The following is a 16,202-nucleotide window of genomic DNA, read 5'->3' on the forward strand; positions in this document are numbered from 1 at the left end:
ATTTATTTTTACTCTTAAGGTCATTTGAGGATCTGTTCCTCAGGGGGTCACATGGGCTTTGGAGGAACCCCTGGCTCCTTTCTTTTACCAGTTCTGGCTATGAGAAGGTAAGTCAAATGTCCTACTTGACCATGGTTGGCTTCGCTTGGAAGCATGGAGGAAATGATTCTTCTGTGTTGACCCTCCTCTTTGTAGACTGGGCACTGGTTCAAGTCCATCTAGTGGGGTCTCCTTGGCCTCCTTGATCAAGAGGACAGGTGACCCACCACCATTATAGGACATTTTGAGAGATGCTCATAGTCCCCTGGAACTAGTCGACCTAGGAGAGCAAGGAGCAAAACTGTCCTTTATGTCCCTCTGACCAAATTATTATAGACCTCAAAGTATGTCTGTTAAACACCCAAGAAGGTTACTTCCACCAGTCTGGTATCTTTAATTACTGTGTGTCATGTAGATAAATCTTGGGCAAATAAGCCTTACCTAGACATATATTTCTTGATATGCTATGTATAATTTGTCAGTAGGTTAGAATAGTAATATGGTTCTCTCTGGTTTTCAAAACTAGCTAGGCATTGTTTATCTCTCATATTGTCTCACCTCTCCATCATGGTTTTCCCACTTAAGGTGCCCCCTTTTCCCCCCTTTCCCCCTTACTTCTCCTATGGTCCTACCTCTCTTGAGCTCCTTCTTTCCCTTTATCCCCTAGGTTCCTTGTATACCCTTACCTCCCCCCTCCCTTAAACTAATCCAATTTTTTTCCATGTCTCCCTTATTAAGGCCTGTTTCCTACTGTTCTTCTCTTTCAGGTTATTTCTTTTCCTTTACCTCCCTGTTTCCTTTCCATTATCCTGGTTCCCGTAGTTATATCTGGTTGCATACTTATTTATCAGAGTCTGGTTCTAGGATCCACATATGTAATGTGCCCCTTGTGATAGGCAAGGTCTGGATTTTATTTTCAATTAAGTACAATCTAAAAATGAATTAAAAATGACACCTGTAAATGGATGGAAATGAAATCATATATAACAGTGATTTGATTTTAAAGGCCTGGTGATAGTAGCTCCATAAAGGTCTGAGAGAAAAGTGAATTGTCCAAAAACTCCTGGTGTCAGTGTATCCCTATAACAGATGAGTTCCTAATAATTCTTACTTATGTGAATGGAACTGATCTAGGTTTGATTAAGGTTCAATTTTCTTTAAATTTTAATATGCTTCCTGATGTAATATGCATTATTTTATATATACTCTATCAGGCATGATAAATTCTTGAAGCGTAAAGGGTCCCTTAACGTTTTCAAAGACATATTTTATAATAAATAACATTTCACAGGGATGAGCTAAATATAATCAAGCTAAGAAGTAATATTCTATTACACATTTACAAATTAACCTAGATGCATTTTTTAAATATGATGAGCCCAGATCTTGCTTCCTATGAGAATAAATGTCCTGTTATGAGATGAGTAACTCTGGTGTGGGAAATATGACTTAATTAGTCACTCTGAGGGGGCAGAATGACCTCAGCTACACCACAGCAACAACATTTTTATCAACTCAAACCATTTCCTCATTTTTTATCAAGATAATCACAGTCCTGTGGAAATATTTTAACTACTTCAACCTAACCGTGCAATCTTATGGCATCCAGTTCATGTCTAGAGATGTCACAATAGATCTTGGATGTGCCTGGTGTGTCAGAATTCTTCCTGGCTGTTCACTCTTTGATGCTTGTTTGGCCCTGTTTATCCCTTAAAAGTAATGAATTTTCCTTCCTTCTCCATGTTGAATTTCTAAAGTCAGACCTTCTTGCTTAAGGTAGCCTATAATTAATTAAATGTCCTTAAGAGAAAGACCGAGCATAATAGCCTCAGCACTTGACACTTTTTCCATTCATGGTTTTCTACTTAGGTTCCCAGATGCATTTCAGGTTTAATTCATGATATTGTGTTTTGGGGGAAGGCACTGAATGTTTTAACAACTTCAGTTCCATATTACTAAGGTCTTGTGAAGGTTTATGACAGAAACCTAAAGTACTTTTATGTAAGGATTGAATATTCACTTTAAATAGAATTTTATATAGATTTTCTATATTTATGATATCACATACACTGGTTAAAAGCCTATCAAAAAAGAAATGTAATTGCTTACTTTCAAGTAGATTTAATTCCAGCTGTGAAAAGACCCATTATGATAGCATTGATTATTGTTTTTTTTTGATTGTTGGATTGACTTGAATTTTATTTTCACTAAAACATATAGCAGTTAGGCATTCACAAGACTCCAGGTAGCATTTCAGTATACATACTCTTCATGAAGCCAACTCTTGTCTGGGAAGGGCAAGCAGTATGCACTCTTAAATGTTCAGACCTCTCTCCTGCCCCCAAGAATTAGACCTTTTAAATTTTTAGGAGCTGAAAAGTTAATTAGGTGCTCCAAATGTGTATTAGCTACATTTCTGCTGTTGTGATAGAACATCATGACTAAGCCAATCTATAGAAGGAAGTGGTTATTTGGCTTAGAGTTCCAGAGGTGCAAGAGTTTATTATGGCAGGGAAGCAGGAAGGCAGAAGAGGTCAGAGCAGAAAGCTCAGGGCTCACATCTTCAAGAAGGTACAGGAAGCAAAGAGTCAAGCCAATGGGAATGAGGTTTATGAACTCTCAAAGTTCACCCACAGTGCCATGCTTCTTCCACCATGACCGCAACCCCTCCACAAACAGCCCCAGAAACAGGACCAAGTGTTCAAATAATTGGAGGCTCTGAGGAACATTCTCTTTCAAACCACCACAAAAGGCAAGGTAAAGTGTGGCCAGGAACCATTCCTGGCAGAGTGAAAGAAATGTGCCAGGACACACAGCATGCATACAGGGGCTGCTGCTGTGTGGGAAGGCAAGGTGTGGGTGATGTAGATAAGCCTACAAATTTGTTCTTCATATGGTTTCACTGTGTCTCTAGGAAAACTCTGTTGAATGGGTCTGATTTTGCTATTCATAAGTAAGGTGGTTTGTATTGAAGTAATACTACAATAAATGTTGGACAAATGGAGATATAATGGAATGTAAAAGATTATTTTTCTCTCACCAATACAGATCAAATGAACCAATGATTATCTCAAGTGTTAGAGCTGTTCGTTTATTTAGTATCCCAAGTCTGAAGTAGTTTCATCTGGATCCACACTGTAAATGTATCCCAAGGAATTTATTTTCTAGTATAAACAAGTTGGGAAAATTATAGCAAAGCATAACATTCAGCAAATAAGTAACTTTTTTCATGTTTGACCAAAAGTAATATGTAATAGAATTTATGATTCTCTTTGTATCCTTATATAAATACATATAAATAGGAGCAAATATTTTTTAGATGACGTACTGGATCAGTGTTTTAAATATATTAAGAACCATCGTATATCTCAGGGGAGTGAGAAGCACACAATTGTATGCGTTAAGATGCAAAATAAATTCAATTTTAAGTTTCTTGATGTCAATTCCAATACTTATTTTGCTTCTGTGAGAAATGGAAATAGAAAGTGGCATGAATCATTTGGTTAGATTATTTTCTAAGATCAGAAGATGGCATGTGTCTATAGAATGAAAGTCTGAGAGAATATTCGCAGTTTAATTTTCTGCATCTCTATTTGAAAATATAATTATCTCTTCAACATAAGGGAAATGAAAGGTTGCTGACAACATCCAATCATCTTGTAAAATTTTCAAGCCATTCATGAAATAAGGAATGAGTATTACCATGCAAACAAACCTAACATTAAAATCTGTTTTTAATAAGTCACCAACTTTTAACAGTTCCTTACACTTTATGCATAGTGGTATTCCCCCTTTGTTCTTGAATCATAACGTTTGAATGACCTTGCTTGGGGAAGAACTTGCATAATTATGCTGCAGTCAATCTTAAACTGTCATTAAATGTACATTACAATACCCTTGTCCCCATCTCATTGTGGATCACTTTAATCAAAGTTTAAAATATATGGTTTGAAAATAAAAATAGTCACATTAGAATTCACTAAAAATAACTTTTCATTATAAACTTTTAAGCTTTACCACCCATTTTGATTTTGCCCAGGCTAATCCAGGGAAATCACATTTGATAATCTTCAAAGACACTTATCCATAGCAGATTGGCTATTATATGACCTAAATAACAGGTTGGTATGACAATCATTGTATATCAAATATTCTATTACATAATAACTCACATCAAACATGATTGACATCTCACAAGTGGCACTTTGGTGATGGCTATTACACATATTAAATCTTTGAAATTATTTAGATAATTCTGCACATCAACCAAAGTGAGATTTGATAAAACTGAACTTTGAAAATATCACAAGATTTATTTGATTGAAAAAATATCATGAAGAAAATATACATACATTGGCAAGTTTGTGAACTCTTTTGTAGTGTCAATGGGATTAGATATGTTTTTTGCTCATCTTTATTCTTCCTGGTAAAGTTCCATGAGAGTCCCTCTAGTTTACAAATTTTCACTTGTCGTTTTTAGTTTTTTAAAAAATATTTTATTGAGCTTTTGTGCATTTCGTACAACAGTTGTTACTCAAATTTAGACCACACAACTCCATCCATGCCACCTACCGCACATTGATCCTCATGCATTCTGCCATAGATGTTGTCCTATTTTTTTATTGGTTTTAAAGCAGTACATTTTAAAACAAATTAGCATCATAAATATTAAAATAGACCATGAATTCTGTGCAATGCATTTACTAATTCAGTCTTCCTATAGTATTTTATAAGGTAATACTACAAAAATAGATATAAGTTGAGTGTTTAAAACATTTTGGATATATATTTTAAAGCAATTTGTTTTGAAAATAAAATAATTTTTATACTTACAGAACATTGATCTTAGTCCCAACCGTTATGAATATAATTTATACCTCACTGACTCTTGTTTCCAAGTGGCAAACACAGCTTCAGGGTGTCTAGGGCTTGCTAAGTGTCCAGTTTAACCACAGGGGCAGGGCATGGAGAGACTTCCAGAGTCTTTATAGATGAAGACAATTCTAAGAGTCATCACAGTCACCACTGTCAATACCACAACAAACAAGGAGAAGCTGCACACAGGACAGTAACAGCAGATGATGCTGGCATCTGCCAGAACCATAAAATGTGGAAAGGCAAGGGATGAACGCAAGTCAGTATTCCTTGGAGGGAATTACACATGACATTCTATAAAGACAAGATATATAAAATAATATAATGACAAATTGTATAAACACACAAGTATTAAAAGTTATTTTCTGAAAATTAAACCAGAATGAATACTCCCCCAATAGATGAAGATGATAAAGGAACTAAAGGGTTTTTTAATTGATGGTGATATATGTACATAAATTAAGAATACTTAAGATAGTGCTATTTTGGATTAATATATACTGTAACATTTTAATCTTGCAAAAACATAAATGAGTGAATAACAAAATATCAATTATATATAGTTTGTTTGCATATATATGTCATATATGTACCTATGTATCTATGCCCATAGGACATATATACATCAAAGAAAGGGAACAATGATCTGAGACAGTGAATGGAATTTATAATTTTGCAATGTTTTTAAATTAGCTTAAAGAAGTTTAATATTGAAGTTAAAAAAATGACAGAATTTGGAAAAAAGCATAAAACATAAACAACTGTATGGACTTAAATACCCAAAAGGAAAGTATAACCAAAGATTAAAGGGGCCAATATAATTTCATAAGAGTTCATAATGTATAGCTAAAGGCTATATCACAAACAACAATGCCAGACAGGCGATACCTCTTTTGAGTTGTTGGCCATGGTGGCCAAAGGGATTCCCAGATAGTAACCCAGAATAGAACTGGGAAATTGAACAGCAGACCCCAATCTTATCCAAAGGAATATTGACAACTAATTCCTGCTAGATGAGGAACAGCTGATCCTCCTAAAACAAAGACCTCTAGATAGGGTGACTAGATTCACCAGAAAGGCAAGTAGTGGGGAATGGCTGAGGGTGCCAACAACACAGCAGACAGTAGCAAGGATATCAGAGAATAAGGGCTCTAGTGGGGGGAGGGAGGCTATGGGAGGGTGCTATCTGGGAAGTGGGTGTAAAATTAAATAAATAATAAAGAAATAACTTCTCAATACATAAAAGAAAAAAATAAATTATGAAATACGGGGTCTCTCCCTTTCCTCGTGGGCTGTTGGCCACCGGTCCATGAGGACAAAGGGAGCAGAAGTGAGGAACAGGATCAGGGACAGCCAGTGAGCACTGATGGAAGAAAGCCCTTCCAGGGAGGCAGGTTTAGTGATACAGACAGCTCCAGACTCAGTGAAACAGCTCCAGATTCAGTGAAACAGTTCTGTTTATTCAGTGGGGGTTAGGAAATTATAGTGTGGAGGCAGTAGCCAATCTTTACCTGATAGGTGCTCATAGTATGCTTTATTTACAAGTGGCAGCAGGCTCCTATCATCCGACTATCCCAAAATGCCTAATTATCATATAGAAAAAACCTGGGGGTAGTTTTTACTCCATGTTACTATGCCAAAGGTCATGTTCCAAATAAGGTCAGGCACCTGTGCTTGGCTGCACTTTCCAGGTAAGTCAAGCAGAGAGCAGGAGGCCCCCTGCTAAGGGCAGTCCTTCCATATAGTGCTGAGCCCCTTAGAGCTATCTGGACATGGAGGACTACAACCCTAGCAGCAGGGTTCCCCAACAATGAAATTCTTTTTTTAACTTTAAAAAAAACTTTATTGAGCATTTCATACACGCATATAAGGTGTTTTGATCAAATCCATGCCCACTCTCTCCCCTCCAACACCTCCCATATTTCTCCATCACTTTTTTCTGACTTTCTTTCTCTCTCTCTTTCTTTCTTTCTCTCTTTCTTTTTTCTTTTTTTCTTTCTTTCTTTCTTTCTTTCTTTCTTCTTTCTTTCTTTTCTTTTCTTTTCTTTTCTTTTTAAAATTGGGCTTCTTGCTACTCTAATATCCCCCCCTCTGAAGAGGCAACCCTAAAATCTTTTAGAGATTAGATAAGAGCTCCCAAATACTTTTGTCATTTTTGGCCTTTGGAACAGAGTATGTTGCTAAGAGGCCCGAGGACATTAAAGAAATAACAAATATGTTTTTAAAGAGTATAGCTAAGAAAATAATAAAGGAAATAAAGGTGAGGAAAAAATGACAAAAATAAATTGTTATCCCAAAGAAACCACAAAAGGGGTGTAAAATTCAGGAAATAATTTAACAGTCAAAAAAATATATATATATGTAAAATGCTTCAATTAAATACTAGACAGGAAAAAACTCAATAAGAGAAATATCATATTATTGTTTAGAACAAATTAACAAATACAAGTAAAAATTGGAAAATACATGATATGCAAATATTTCTATTAAAATTGTTAACATGACACTTTTCCATAAAATTTATATACAGGACTAGTAAAATTTATAGCACTACCTTACTATACCCCGCCCAATTTCATGTGCCCTAATATATAGACTAGTTTATCCCCAAAGGTCTATATTATATATTAATGCCCATAGAATGAAATTTTCATTGCCAAATATTCTCTGATGTAGATGATGTGGACCCATTCACTGGAACCTGGTTAACCTATTAAGAGTCACATCCTTAGAACAGTCTTGACTCTCCCCCTCCCAGAAGTCATTGGTTGCCAAGAGCTCCTCAGGTAAAGTTGGGGTTTCTTACCCTCTCCCTCACATCTATGCTGAGATTTTACTTGCTTTGACCTTACTTGGTACATTCGTATATTGTTTGCTGTGCATCATATGAGTAACTTCCCAGCCATCTAGAGTTGAGACATCCGTTAATATGTAGGTATAAGAATATGTCATTAGGATTTGTTCTAATACTATATTCATTTAGCAGAATAATAGTATTAGGCTCTCTCCTACAGCCTGTGAATTAACTAGCCACATGTGCCTAGACCTGATATCAGTGTTAGATATGGACTCCATCTTATGAAGACTCTTAAATCCAATTGCAAAACAACTGGTTACTCCAATAGTATTTATGCCACTATGGCATCAGAATTCATATTTTGCCAGGATAGTTTTGAAAGCAAGAGGGATTCACATCTTGATAATTTCAATAATTAATTTTTCTTCCAGTGTCATGCATAGTACCTTCTTCCCTATGAACAATAGCCAGGAGAGAGGAAGCTTTGAAGTCAGAATCAGATTGATTTTACCCTGTTTATTTTATACCTCATCAATGTAGTGTCTTGAATAATATGGTCTTACCCTCAATATCTGATGGGTAATCAAGAATTTGGCCAATTAATAGTATATGGGGGGGTCTATGGGGCCCCTGGTTGACAGTTTCAAAAGAGAAAGTTCAGCTTTAGTGTTGGACTTTGACTTTGGAAGCTTATAGTGTCAAGTAGGGGCAATGGCTATGAAATAAAAAGAAACAAAGAGTAAAGATGGTGAGGATATGGAGAAAGACCACCTCTTATCCACTGCTAGTGGGAGTACACATTCATCCAGCCACTATAAAAACTTGTGTAGATAGTCCTCAAAAAGCTAGAAATTGATCTACCTAATGACCCAGCCAAACACTCTTAGGCCTACACCTCTCTCTCCCCAATTTATATACCATGTTCATTTTTGCTCTTTTCACAATAGCCAGGAAATAGAAACAAGGTAGGTGTCCATCAACTGATGAGTTGAGAAGGAAAAGTATCGTGCATTTACAGAGTGAACTATTATTCAGCTGCCAACTGTGAAACGAATATCTTGAGTGAGGTACCCAGACCAAGAAAGATATCTTCTTTCTCACAGCTGGACGATAACTTTGTATTCTGAGATATACATGTTCCAATTGGAAAAGCCAGAGAGGTCAAGAATCAAAGGCCTTTTTGGTGGGGAGTGGAGAGCTCCCAGAAGAAGAGATAGAATGTAGTGATATCAAGTGGGAAAGTGGGCTATATTTGGAAATGGTAATTGGGGGAGGGAATGGGAAGTCAGGGAGTTTGGGAGGGATAACTGACATTAAAGTCCTTAAAAAAGCCATATTGAACTGTGTTTCTTATTATGTAGCCTTTACCTATACACATACACTCATGTACAAATATTATATGTGTATTTTTCAGTAGGACTTTGAGATTATACATTTCCCTCTGGTTTTTCACACAACACAAACTTTATATCTCCTCTGTCTCTTCTAGACTTCCTTCCTTCCTCCCTCCCCAGTTAAAGTACCCCCATTTTCCCCATTTTCCCCTTGATGATACCTGTCTCTTATCCCTCCTTCTCTTGAGCTCCTTCTTCCCCTTTATCTCCATGGCTCCTTTTATGTCAGGGTGGTCCAACAGACTCCCAAAATAACACAGGCTATTGCCATAGCCTTTGATTACCTCCCAGAAATTGAAGGTAAGCCCCTATTGCTGAAGACAGGACATACTTGGGGCACAAGATTTGGAGCAATGGAGCTGGAACTGACCTGAAACCTCCTCTCTGAAGACTAGCTCTCCTAGTTCTAGAGGATATTATGCAAGCTGATAAAGGGGAGAATCAGTCAGTGGTCCAACTCCAGCTTTAAAGCCTAGTAACCACAATGACTGACACAGCAAAATATCTCTATTTTTGCAAGAGTGTCACTTTTAACTAGGGGGTAACTAAAAGTTGTTCAATTGGACTTAAAGGTCTCTCAGTGGGAGAGAACTCCTGGGTGGCACTGTAAATATAGTCAAATATACATGGCTGGAGAGGTCATAGAGCCTAGAGAAAATCCTGTCTCTGTCATATAATCTTAGACAAATGTAATTTCTTACTGTATACTAAATATGGATCCTTATATTTCCAGACACATATACCCTTCACCACTTACCAAAGAAGCTTATTTTTGCAACAGATGGAGGCTACTATAGTTCCACAATTGTCACATACAGAGAATATGTGTCTGAGAGAAGCCCAGAGCAAAGTGACACAGATGGAAGTTCTACAGCTAAGTGTCATGGAAGATAGCAGAACAGGGGTAGAGAGAATATTAATATATCTCTCAGCTCTCACCAGTGAAGCTGCCTCAAACAACAGAGTGTGATACACACAGATGGCCACAGATGGCCACTCACCCATTACTCAGAGACCATTGTGAAAGAGGGGACAGAAAGATTGTAGAAGTTAGGGTTGGTGTATGAAAATATTTTAAAAATTAGAGTTTTCCAGGCCTCTGGGAAATTGTTCATATGAACTTACAGCAATGGTGACAGCAGAAAGAACATCCATGAAGACTTATTAGACAAAAGCCCTGCAAAGAACTATGGAAATGTATTCCATGCCCCAACTTTGGCTGAGGAACTATTAGAAACTGATTACTCTTGGGTGAGGGAGAGTTGATATTCTTTAAGGGAGTGACTCTAGATATGTTGACTAGAGTCTAGTGGATAAACTTTCACTAAGGGACATTTGGCTACAAGAACTTGACTAGATAGGTCTTAACAGATATGCAGGACTGAATTAAATACAGTGGGGGTTATGGGGAGTGTGGATGGTAGAGGGAGTCTAAATGCAGTTAAGATTTACTGTATGAAATGCACAAGAACACAAAAAAATATATTAAAAAGAAAAAGCCACATGGAAACTTACCACTCTAGAAGTGGTATTTCTTAAATACATACATATATATGTATTTATATAATATATATATTATATATATAATAAAGGGATAAAAATGAGTTACCTTGTATTAGAGTAGGTTTTCTATGTCTCCCTCTTGAGCTTAGAAAATTTCAGTTTATTAAGGCACCAATATTTGGTTATTGTAAATTTGAATTTCAACTTTGCAAATGGTACAGATCAGTTTATATGATTTTTCTTCATGCTATGCTCAGAAACCAAAGAAAATAAACCTGTGATGTAAGAAAATATCTTTCTCACTGTTTACTGATAATACTGCAACAGGAATTTTTCTATTTAGTAAAAACAGTAAGTAGTTTAAATTTCTAGATTTGATCTGAGGCCCTGCTATAGTACCATGGTGTGTCTTCAACTCTGTATGGAATTTAGAATCCTGAGTATGCATTCTTGCTCTCAAAAATTGACTTCCATCCATATGACATTGAAACAGCTTTCCCTCGCTGGTCTTACTCTGATCTCTTTGTTCCAGCTCTGTGTAATTAGACATTTTTTCTGATTATAAAGCTGTGTTTTGTTTATAATATCTGTTGAAGATGAAGTGGGAGATACCATCTGTACCAGTGTCACCTTATTCTGCAGTAAAGTTAGGAGTCTCATAAATGCAATATAGAGCATTCAAGCATGCATTTGGGAATAACAACCCTGAGTATATACTTGGGGGACACTAATTTCAGATGCTACTTCCTTAGTTTTCAGCCATGTGCATTACTTTAGATCGTAGTAGTAAGAAAGAGTGATGGATGTCACCTGAGGAAGAAGATATAGAAAACTATAACCGGCCTTGCTATTCTTTATTATCATGGTTACTATGCATGAACATTAATAACACAGCTAATCTTCAGCAATAATGAATCTTGAATAGGGGAGCCATCCCACAGACAGAAAGCTACAATCCTATAGAATGTGTGTGGTTTAGAAACACAATTTCATAGAAGAGCTTAAAAAATTTCAGTTATACCTAGATATGTACTAAAGCGTGTATCTATTTAGCACTACCGTGCATTGTTACAGGCATGAAAGGCACAGCAACGAAAAAGAAGATGGTTTTCATGTCAATTAAGCAAATATTTTAATGAATGAACACAGATGGAAAAAACATAAACAAATTGATTAATGTATCACAAAAAAAGTAATTAGACAGACTTGGACAAGATATTGTGTTACCATAAACTTCCCTAAACTTTGTCAATTAAATCATAACATGTTCCACATCATTATTTTGTGTTACATCTATCTCATTGTTAATAAAATTAGTTGTTTAATTTGTTCAGTTACGTTTCCATTTCTTCTGTAAATCAACTCTGTCTTTCCAAATTATTTGCTATTAAGCCTCATATACTGTATTCTACTCTAATAGTCAATGGCATCTTAATTTACTTAATGATATATTTTATGCAAATTTCTAAACCTAAAATAGTTAAATCTATTGGTGATAATTTTAAAGCAGGTTTTCCCATTAAGCTTATAAATATTTAAATTTATTTTTTCTCCAAACTCAATCTTTATTTTTGATACAAATTATTAACTATTGATCTAGGAAATAAATACCAACGTTTGAAAAAATTTCTCCATAAGTTCAGGTTTTATAAGAGAAAAATTGTAGCAGAGCTCTCAAATTAATGATAGAATTACCTGTTTAATGGTCACAGATGATGAATAGTTTCTGTATTTTAATACAAAGTGGTCACCTAGTACAGTAACTGATTTAAAAATTCTTTCTATGATACTCATCAGGATTTGTTGTTTTTCTCGTATTTACTCATTTATTATTAATTCATTGAGAATATAAGCTGTTGACTGTCTAAAAGTAAGAATGAAAGTTATTAAATTATAAGGAGTATAATTAAATGTCTTTCAAAATTCAATTAAAAATAAATAAGCTGAAAACCAATTTTGTCACAGAAATTTAATCAACAAATAAAACTTGGTTCAGTATTAACACAGAGAAATTGGAAAACACAATAGAGACGATGAACTTGGATTAACGTTTTCACTCAATTCTATAAACTTGGAAGTCTGTTTGTCGTAGCCTGAATCAGTATTTCATCTTTTTGTACATAAGTAGTATTTGACTATATAGATATAACTGCCTATTATTGGGCATGATACATAATTTCACTCTTTTTAATAATCATTAAAGATATATAATCTTAAATAATATGTTTGTCATATCTAAAACTGATATTATTATACTTTGGATAACAAATATCACCAGAAATCTATGCTATGAATGTTTCATCCAAGGTGTTGATGCTGTGGGGGTGCTGAAAGCTGGAAAAAGTGGACATTAGCAAAAGGAACCTAGATCACTGGGATGGAACCTTGAATGGGATATTGGAACATGTCTTTCTCTGTTTCACAGACAATGTGATGTGAATAGCTCCACTTCCATAGTCACCTATCTTGAGGTATTGACATCCTAGCACCAAAGACCCACTGACTTGGAGAAAAGGCAAGAACTTCCTGAACTGTGTTTAAGCTCTGAAATGAGTTTAAAATAAAACGCCTTTACTTAGGATAACTTGAATATCTCAGTTATTTTGTCACTTTGACGGTGAGCTGATGAACACACAGCTTTAACTACCAACTTGGGAATTACTGCTGATGTTTCCCTTCATTGTAGCTTGTTTCTGCTCTTCATGTTTTTATTTGTTTGTTTTTATTTTTTTTTCTGCCATCTCTTCACTGAACCTCCGCTCACTTTCCTCAGAATTGAGCATTTGTCTGGATGGGTAATTCTTTAAATATTTGAAGCTGGCTGAGAGAGGACCAAGCAGTTCAGAATCCTGCCTTAGTCTTCATGTTCTTTTTCAAGTTCAGCCAGAGGTGAGAAGTTAGGGCCTTCTCACAGGCTCTCTGTCTGGGCTTTTACACAGTCCATCATGTAAGTGTGGCCATTGAAATGTCTGGGCATGTGAGGCAGAACGTTTAAAACCAGGTACTGATGTTTCTTCCTCCTTCTTGTTCTTGCATAACTTCTGTGAATTTTTTATTAGCTTCAACTCTTATCACTGCACCAGGCTTCTGTAAAAAGTTACCAATGATTATTTTGGACAAATGCCTTTAATATTAGCCTTTGCACTAAAAGCATGCTCCAAGTCATTTAAGTACAAGCAGTCTCTGAGAATAATGCTCCTCAGTAAACTTACAGCCATCTTAAATGATGACGTTTGTTTGGGCATGGAACTACTGAGGAGCTCCTCGCCCATGCTAACTGCTACCAAGCTGTTGGGTTTCATTTTGCATAGCTGCTGTAACTGCAGCACCGTAGGATTTTAAGACTATCAAATACATGCTCAAAGAGGAATGGAAATATTCATGGCAATTCAAAATCTACGACATATTCATGAAGCTTATTTCTTAAAATATAATCATATTATTCTTGCATTATAACTATCTTTGATTAATATTTAAAATCGTGAAAATGGTGATTTTGTACAGTTTTAGTCATTATTATTCATATTTCCAGAGAAGATTTTGTATACATTTACTCTGTCATGGTCCATCTGCTTCTTCTAATCTGAAACATCTCCATTATTTAAATGATCTATAAGCAACTAGTTACCTCAGTAATTTTGACCACCCCTTAAAATGAATTGTCCTGATTAGAACGTTGATAGACCATTTGTTTTCATTTTAATGCATTTTTAAATCCTTCTCCAAAGACTAAATACAAAAGCAATCAAGTTGAACTCAAGCAGGTCTGTATCGCCTATTTGAATGATAACGTCAGCACAGGTATCCATTTCCTGATGGAAGAATGTTGAGGACTAGTGCATGTGCTCCCATCACCCAACCCACTCCATCCTAGATTTTTACACAAAAATTTAATTTGTGCAGACACTACTTACTCTAGTGGGTCATTGAAGAAGATGTTGTGCAATCAACAGTCTGCCACTGAATACAGAGCATAAAGAGTGCTGTTTTGAAGTTTAATCTGGCAGCACTAAATAGCTTATTCAAATTAATAGAGTACTTTATCATAACCTATGTATTTTAAACAAGTTTATGAAACTTGTTTAATATTAAAATTCTATAACATTTTATTATAGCACACAGATTTTTGTTCATTCTGACAAAACAAAATATTACATTCCTTATGTAGCGAGTCAGGACTGTACATGAAAGTTCATGCAAAATATTTCAATATTCTCTATATCTCAAAAAATTTAATACACGCACCTTTAGTTCCGGCATTTGGGTGGCAAAAACAGGTGGATTTCTGTGAGATCAAGTCCAGCCTAGTATACAAAATGAATTCCAGGCCAACTGGGACTAAAGGGAGGCTCTGTATCAAAAAAATTGTAGTGTACACTTATGAGAATACCGAGTTTTAGTTTCAGTTTCTCTGTCTAAACCAGAGTCACATCAAAGCTGGCATATCTAGCACCCTTTGTCTGATATTAAAATTCTTCATTTGGGTTTCATGATCCTCATTCAAAAAATGAGAACCAGAAATCCAGCAAATATGAATCTACTTTACCATATTCAAGACTGTTGTAGGAAGGCATATGTGAAGACAGCTAGAAAAGTGTTTAGATGCACCTCCTGCAAGAAGAGCTGCTGTACCTGGTCCCCCATGGACTGTGCAAAGTGCGACCAGGGTTGTGTTTGCAAAGAGTCTTTCCACAAGTGCAGCTGCTGTGCATGACGTGGACACACCCCTGCCATCATGTGTAAATAGAGTGATGTGTACAAACAGGGATTTATTTATTTTTACTACCCTGACCCATTTCTCAACGCCTCTTTCTACGAAGCATGTAACTGAACATGAAATCATTGACTTAAAAAAAAAAGATTAAGCAATTGACATGATTCCGATTTTTGTAAAATTTTAAAAGGTCACCTAAACGCATGTACACCATTCTCAAGTTCAGTTTTGGAGTAGACTTGATGATGGAAATATAGGAACCACAATAAACATTGTATTTCTCCATCACTACTAAACACACAGAGGCTGTGGTATATGAAGTGGCAAAGAATTTTCCAAAACAAACCAACGGGAAAATCACCATTGTTAAGACCTTTGATTTGCCTGACCAGCTCCTTTACATTTAAGAAAAAAAATGTTTTTGCATAGATCACACACACACACACACACACACACACAAGCACATACAAATATATTTATTTGTATATGCTTATGTAGAGGCACTATATATGTATCCACATATGTAAAAGCAACCTTTCTATATTCTTGTTATATACATATTATATACTATTCTTATATATTGTCTATAATCATAAAGCTGTATTCGAGAATTTAAAATTAAATAATGCCTGAATAAATGTAAAAGAAATGCCAATATGAGTCTCAGGCGCAAGAAGTTGCCATTCATGGAATGCAATTGGGAGAGACTGAAAAATCTGCCGCTATAGTAGTAAATGAAGCGTTTGATTTTGCATGTGAGTTCATGTTTTTGATTTTTTTAAAGGTGATGTATCTTCTGTTAATTGGGAAATTGTCTTTTTCCTTATGAAATTGTCTCCTTCAGTTTTATTTCACAGAAACTTGTATTTATATTTATATA

This window comes from Nannospalax galili, unplaced genomic scaffold (assembly GCF_000622305.1).
Source record: "Nannospalax galili isolate Female #2095 unplaced genomic scaffold, S.galili_v1.0 scaffold374, whole genome shotgun sequence".
Taxonomy (NCBI): Eukaryota; Metazoa; Chordata; class Mammalia; order Rodentia; family Spalacidae; genus Nannospalax; species Nannospalax galili.